This window comes from Paramormyrops kingsleyae, chromosome 1 (genome assembly GCF_048594095.1).
Source record: "Paramormyrops kingsleyae isolate MSU_618 chromosome 1, PKINGS_0.4, whole genome shotgun sequence".
Lineage (NCBI taxonomy): Eukaryota > Metazoa > Chordata > Actinopteri > Osteoglossiformes > Mormyridae > Paramormyrops > Paramormyrops kingsleyae.
This window is the reverse complement of record NC_132797.1, coordinates 21966231-21974126: the sequence shown is the minus strand read 5'-3', so window position 1 is coordinate 21974126 and position 7896 is coordinate 21966231.

Genomic DNA, 7896 nt, shown 5'->3' with positions numbered 1-7896 from the left:
GAATATGAAGTCATATTGTTTCAGAAAAGGGTGAACTACACAAGGAAAAAAGTTATGCAAGAATCTACTAGGGGCTGTGTTGTTGTTGGATGTTTGCTTGAAAGCCGCACTTTCATATGCAGCTACCAGCAGCTTCAGTAACATTTTCACTTGTATGAATCCTTCGGCCTGAATGAGATTTTCATACAGGTCCTTTTTTGAATGACTTGAATTTTCTATCTGTCTATGATGATTAACATTTGCATAATGAATTAAACAAGAAGAGGTCTAATTGCTGGCAGGGGGAGTCTGTTTGTCTATTTTCTTTTCTTGAAAGACAGCCATCGGTGTAAACTGCCTCAGCGGCACGCTGCACACTCTTGACAAAATGGTTGTTAAAAAGTTTAATTAGTAATGGATGGTCCCCAAGGCCTGGTGAGGCACGGGGTGTAAATGGGGAAGATGTCCCATCTTGCTTGCTCCACATTCCACAATGTGGCGCGCAGATGTGCTGACGGAAAAACTGTGAATGGACAAACGATAACAGAACACTCCCGCTTCCAACAACAGCTCATTAGCAATCTGTCAGAGATTTTAATTTGTGCCTCCGTGTACATAATGCAGCGATACCACATAATCAGTATCATGCATGTATAATTGGAACTGAAAAGTTATACAGTTTATTGTCCCTTGTATCACATGAATAGCAATTATACAAATGTATTTATTTGTTCTTATTGTTAATTGAAAACACAAAACTTATGTGTCTGGAAGCAGTGGCTACTTGTGTTAGGAGGCTCAAAAATAGCTTTACCAGATGAATCTGCAAGTATTATTGTTATTATTATTCATTTTGTGTAATCCAGTGTTTTATCTTTAACGACATTTGAGAATGTAAATTCTAAGCATTGTCCCTGCATTGCAATCACTAGGTACCTTTGTTAATTAGCCCTGTACCTGTAGGCAGATTGTTCTATTTTATCATCACTCTTTGTACTAATCACTTAGGAGATGATCACCCTGCCTTTGTCCTGTGTTCTTTTGTGATCAAAGCATCCCATCAACATTTATGTATTTTTGCATGAAAACAGGACCTTAGCAGTCTCTTTCTTTATGCACTGCAGCCTGAGGACATCCCACTGATCCCTGCGGTGTAGTCTTCAGCAGATATCCTTATTCCCTCCAAGATGTTTTAGTTTAAACTTGCTACCTGTCTTTTCTCATATGCATATATAGGCATTCTTTAAAAAACACTTACACTTTGTGCATTATTTTAGTATTTTTGGTTACATATTCGAATGGATATTCAATGTATGTGTAAGTGTGTGAACTTAATTCTCCCTAGCTTTTTTGTATTAATATGCTGTTGCCTGTATCATTTAACCTATGTTGAAATAGAGACCACTGGTAAATCATGAACAGTTCGAATTCCTAACTGTCAATTGTGTCAATTGGTTAAAATCGTACCAAGTCAAATTTTATTTAGAATTCAGTTTAATAAAATATGAAATTATTATTATTAGTCATAGTAGTAGTAGTAGTAGTAGTTGGCATTGTATTGGTGTTTTTTATGACCATTATGATTTAAGATGTATAACTGTAATGCCATTGCATAATTTACAAAAATAAATTAAAATTTAAGTAAATGTAAAATTAGGAAGTATATTATATTTATGGGACTGGGATGTATTTCAATTTTAAATTTATTTAAAATTTATTTGTTATTTGAGTTATTTGTCTTGCACAAAACATAAAGCTTATGGTTTGTTTAATCGGTGATCGAATCTGAGTACATCAATATAACAGCAATCAATGTGACTGGCATTGGGTAGAAAATGATTAAAACCCATGCTGGTGTGTAAATGCAGAAAGACGTCTGGCTGTCGCAGAAACCCCATGCTCAGTCTGGGACAATTAGAGTATATTTACATAGTGTGAGGCTTGGAGGGGCCGAGGAACAGTAGGGGGTGGTGATTCCTGCTCTCCCAACCTGCTCTGTGCACGAGTGCCCCAATTAACCATGTGCAGCTACATCCCATGGAGATAATGATGCTGAACTAATTTACGAGGGTCTCTGGCTGCGCTGAACCTACACTGGGCTTGGGCACTTTTTGGGACGAAGGGAACAATGCCCCACTTTTAATTTATGGTAGTTTCCTTATCTTAAGTCTATTGTGAATTTGTTAATTTATCTGTTTCAGGTTTACTGTGTTTCTTGAAAATGTCTTGTTTTCAGCAGCTGTTTCAGTAAAGACAGTTTGTGTTTGGTGTCCTAATACAATATTTTGAGTGTCAAACCCACCCTGTTGTCCCTGACCTGTGTAAAATACATAGCTTGTCACTAATCTTCCCTATATACAATTTTTGGTTCACTCTGATTTCATCAAGTTTCATCTATTCGTCATCATCAAATTTATTTTTTTTTTCCAAAGAATTAGAAACATTTAATATACAGTCAAACCTCGGACTGCGAGTAACTTGGTTTGCGAGTGTTTTGCAAGATGAGCAAATTTTTTTAATAAACTTTAACTTGATAAACGAGCGAGGTCTTGCAATACGAGTATTACTTATACACTTTGTCTGCCGAGCGTCACGTGATCACAACTGAGCCGATGGTTCTTCTCTCTCTCTCTCTCTCTCTGCGGGATTGTGGGTAATCATCTCCCATGCTCGGTCTCGGTCTGTGTGCCTCACTCGTATAGTCAAAATTTTGTAGAAAAGCACCACCCGAATGAGGGTGTAGCAGTGCGAGCGATGAATCTGTTTAACGACAATAAAATGTCCACATTTCCTATCGAAATCGAAAAGGAGGCATTGGATTGGTTCCTCGGTAAAGTCACACAAAAAAAAGATTCAACAGATAGCATTGATTCCATTAGTTATAGTGAAAGTTGTCCTACAAAATAACCCTCCTCTTCTCCTCTATCTCGTCTCCCTCACACCATCCACGATTCTTTTCAAAGGTAACGTGCAGGTTAATTTGCTTTATGTATTTTTAGTTTATATTTTGTATTAATCATTTTTATATGAATATTTTTGTGTTGTGGAACGAATCATCTGAGTTTCCATTATTTCTAATGGGAAAATTACGATTCTTTGTTTTTTTGTCTTGGCGGGAAAAATATATGTAATCTTTGTGACTTTGATTGAGGCATGGTTGATGGTGCCTGGTAGGGTTTTTGGGCAGTGGTGGCTTAATGGTTAGGGAGTAGCACTTGTAGCTGAAGGAGTGCTGGTTCGAATCCCCGATCAGCAAGGCACCACCCCCAAGCACTGCTCCCCAGGTACTGAATTAGCTGTCCCCTGTCATGATTTGTTATTAGTTAAGTTCTCCCATATGGGTTAAATGCAGAGGACATATTTCATCATTGTACACTGTGTGCTGTGGTGTGTCACCAATGATCGCCTAATTCTACATTGAATATCTCCCAATCTGCTGAGCCTTGGATTTTCGCATACAAATCTCTAAAGTTTTCAAGCAATGGTATAAAAAACAAAAGACATACAATGGCATTTCTGTGGGTGGAAATGCTTCGTTGATGGATAGGTAATGACAAGACTGCTGCCAACTGGTGAGAAAGCTACAGTAATTTAAATAACTACACTGGACATGATCCAGGTCTATAAGATTCTAATGGGTTCAACCAAATAGTTACTTCAGCATTAGTTCAAATACAAGAACTCGTGGCCATAGGTGGAAATTAGCGGGAGAACATTTCAAACTGGATTTAAGGAAGCACTTCTTTACACAGCATGTAGTCAGAGTATGGAATAGTCTTCCTGATAACGGAGTGCAAGCTGAATCCTTCGGTTCCTTTAAATCAGAGCTAGATAAGATTTTAACAACTCTGAGCTATTAGTTAAGTTCTCCCCAAGCGAGCTCGATGGGCCGAATGGCCTCCTCTCGTTTGTATAGTTCTTATGTTCTTATATTTAATAATTTAATAACTATATTTAGAGTGGAACTTATGTTCAGTGATGAACAGAAAAGCATCTCTGAATGTAGAACATGCCCAACCTTGAGGTGGATGGCCAGCAGAAGACCACATCGAGTTCTGTTCTTGTCAGCTAAGAACAGGGAACCTGAGGCTCTTTCCAACTGGACAGCTGAAGACAGTTGACAGGTTAATTTGGGAAAACGTCACATGGTCTGACAATTTTCAATCTGTCCTGCAACATGAAAATGGTGGGGTCAGAATTTGGCACAATCTGCATGTATCCATGGAGCTAGCCTTTGACAATTCAGACTGCTGCTGATGTATTGATGTTCCTATTCTATTTAACAGAATGACAACATATGTGAAGGAACCCCCTTCAGTGTCAGCATTGAACTTCTGAATGAAGACTTGCTGCTTTCACTACCATAAACCATAAATCTAGCAAGACCACAGACAGAACTACTGGTCAGTAGGAGACTGTGGCCTGGACTGCAAACAGCTAAACAGAGAACTGACCTACAAAAGCCATGATGACCCACAGATGGCCTGATACAGCATGGCACTGTACAAAACACACACTACTTTCTGGCCTGTATATTGTCAGTATGATCAGAGGGGTTGAGTGTTTATTTCTCTTATCAAATTATAGAGTCTTGTTTCCTCCATTGTCTTTTGAGTCTTATTTACTAATGATTTACACACTAAACTGTGAGATGCCACCACTGTTTGATTTGTTTTTGTTAAGAGCTTTGGGCCAGCCATGCTGGGATAGATTCTATGTAAAAATAAATTACATGATCATTTCACTTACTGTTATTCTTTCTTAACGTACTGTTAATCGTAGGAAACATATGAGTGTGTCTCATTGCATTACATACATATTCTAATAAACTTTAAGTAGACCTTTCACAAATTTAAGTGCAATGAAACAATGAAAAATTATTATAGATGGAAGTGCAATAGTCTTGTAGTGAACAGTGGTGCTATTGTTATTTTTTAGAGGGAATCATAAATGGGACTTGATACTTTCCAGGAGATTTGTGTTTTGGAGACCTTCTGAAGCTCCTGTTTTTTTGGATGAGAAGCCATCAGTGTAAATTAGCAGGGTTGTCAGGGTTGGCTGATGAGTGTTGGGGTAGGATGTGATAAAGAGCGTTGAAAGTGTGAAGCCGGGGGATGGGCTTTGTGAAAGTCCCGTCGCTTAAGAAACCTTTGTGTTTCAAATGTACTGTAAGCGTCACTGAGTTATTTAAAAGACAACTTGCTTATTGCACAGCAGTGAAAGGTCCTTGACTGTGGCAGATGCAGCATCTGCTTTATTTTTATCTATGAATCATCCCCTGGAGAGTTCATACTTGTCTATTGTTAAGACTGAGACTCTCCTATTAAAAGAGATGTCACATATAGCAGTGTTTCTCAAACCAGTGCTTGGAAACTCCCAGATGGTCTACGTTTTTGCTCTCTCCCAATTCCCTAGGAGTTGGGAGGGAGCAAAAACATCTAAAACGGTCCTCTGGGGGTCTCCGAGGACTGCTTTGAGAGACCCTGACATATACTGTAGGACTCAGAATGCTTGGTTAAAATGCATTTATTGAACTTCACAATAAACAGTCCAAAGAGAGCACCCTGAACCAGATAATCCATTTGTTTTCTGTCTAACTGTCCCTGAAGCTGCTGGTAATCAAGCTAGAAGCTCATCTGTGATATTGTAGGTCTTATACAGAGAGTTTGGTTTCGTTAAATCATAAAAAAGCGATAGAAGCCTAATTTCTACTGTGATTATACTGTAGATCAGAATTCTAGTCAAGTCAAGCAGACTATATTGTGATACCTTCTATATACAGGTACACAGTAGCAAGTAGCAATCCCCCAGAACCATGGTGTGACATACAACAGCAACTGACAGGGAAGGGTTTTCATGTTCAGAGGGGCTGAACACAAGGGGTTATATACATATAATGCTAGGTGTATTGTCATGGGTTAGCCAACAGGTGATCATCCCACTTTATCCACGGGGAAAGCAGCACCGTGGACAGGCGCTGTGAATTCCTAAACAACAAACAAAATACAATGTGGCTGGCTGTCTATTGGCCACTGGTATTCCCCTCCTCTCCGGATGGTGTTTAAGCCAATCAGCAGAGATGGTGGGGGAGCGTGGAACCAGGTGGGTGAACGCTAAAGGCCAATTTATACTTCACTTTTGCATATGCGGTTTGGTCCGTGCAAGGGTGAGTGATGCAAATTTCATCATGAAGGGTTTGCGCCGGAGAGTGCGCATGTCGCCCAGATTTGAATGTCTGGCGAAATTATGCGGGTCGGTATGTGTCGACTGGGCATGTGCAAGGATATTGACTAGATGTTTCCAGTAGGTGGCAGCACTGACTTTCACAGAGCAGTGGTCAACCAAGAAAGACTGTGGGAAGAATAGTTGCTGTTGTCGTAATATTTATGGTATGCAGCTGTATGAAGAGGTGTGGAGGTACCTGCATATTTAATTTTTCGTTGCTGTCCAGACATTCTATGCGGTACTTGGTATTTCCAAAAACAACACTATTCTGAGATTTTGTAATATTATAGTATATAAAATTTATCAAGCAGAGGGTGGGGGGTTAGGGGTTGGGGGGATTTGGAACATTACCAAATTGTGTCGTAAGAATTAAAAAATACAGTGGTATGTCGTACCGCCCAAGCCAAGCAACTTTAAAACAGTCCCTAAAATGTTTCACTACACTGCTTGCATTAATGTTCATGCAATGAATCTACTCGCTCCTGATCTGGTGGAATATCACTGCTGTACACACATGCCACCTACGCGGCCCGAATGTGCATGCGGAAAAGTGAAGTGTGTGTAAAATCCTCTTGGATTTTCTGCTCAGATACCAGCTGTACAACACGACCGGATAATAATAAATTATGTTAACTACAGTATGTTAACCTCGATGGCAGGAACCAAATTAAACTTTTCCTTTTTAAACTTGATTCAATGTTATAGTAATAGCTGAGTAATAGTGATAATAAATAATACCGTGTTCCCCCGAAAATAAGACCTAGCATGATTTTTCAGGATGCTCGTAATATAAGTCCTACTCCAAAAATAAGCCCTAGTTACCATCCCATAGATTGTACGGTAACTAGAATGAGATGTGATTATATGGAAACAGGAAATAATATTTTGACCCCCAGACAAAATGAGTGCAAAAAGAAAAAGCTGAGTTGCGAGATATTCAGGAAGGAATTTGGAGCTTGGAGATTTACGATGATGTTCCAGAAGAAATTTATATTTGAATAAATGTATACACAGTAGATTTTTGTTCATGAATAAATGTACCGTTACATTGTTTACATGGAAAGATACGGTTAGGAGATGACATGATGTCTGTATTTGAATTAATGTGGATTTTTGTTCATGAATACCGGTAAATGTACTGTAGTTTGTTGTACATGGGAAAATAAAACACCCCCTGAAAATAAACCCTCACGCGTCTTTTGGAGCAAAAATTAATATAAGACCTTGTCTTATTTTCTGGGAAACACAGTATATAGAAATAATCAAAAATCATGATTACTGACTGTACAGTGTAATAAATAAATCTTGTAAAAGGATGACCAGTGTATCCATTTAGGACTACCAAAACCAAGATTCATAAACTATATGGACTTCAAGAGCAGGAGAGATTCTAGGATTTTTTTAAGGTGGGGGCATAAAAAGAGCCCCAGTGAACCAATCAGCTTTTAGTTGGGGCCAGTGGCCCTGTAGCCCCTCTCCTGTATACGGCCCTGTATAAGAGCCTACTATAATGAACTGATGCTAAAGCAGTTGAAAACTTGCCTATAGATGACCCAGAGATGGTGTGACAGATAATATCAAAATATGGAGATTTGTTTACACTCCTTCATTGTGTTCTGGCTCTAAGTTGATTATGTTTTTTTTAACCTTAAACTGCTGTTCCTTATGTCAGTAATGAAAGCTTATTTAATT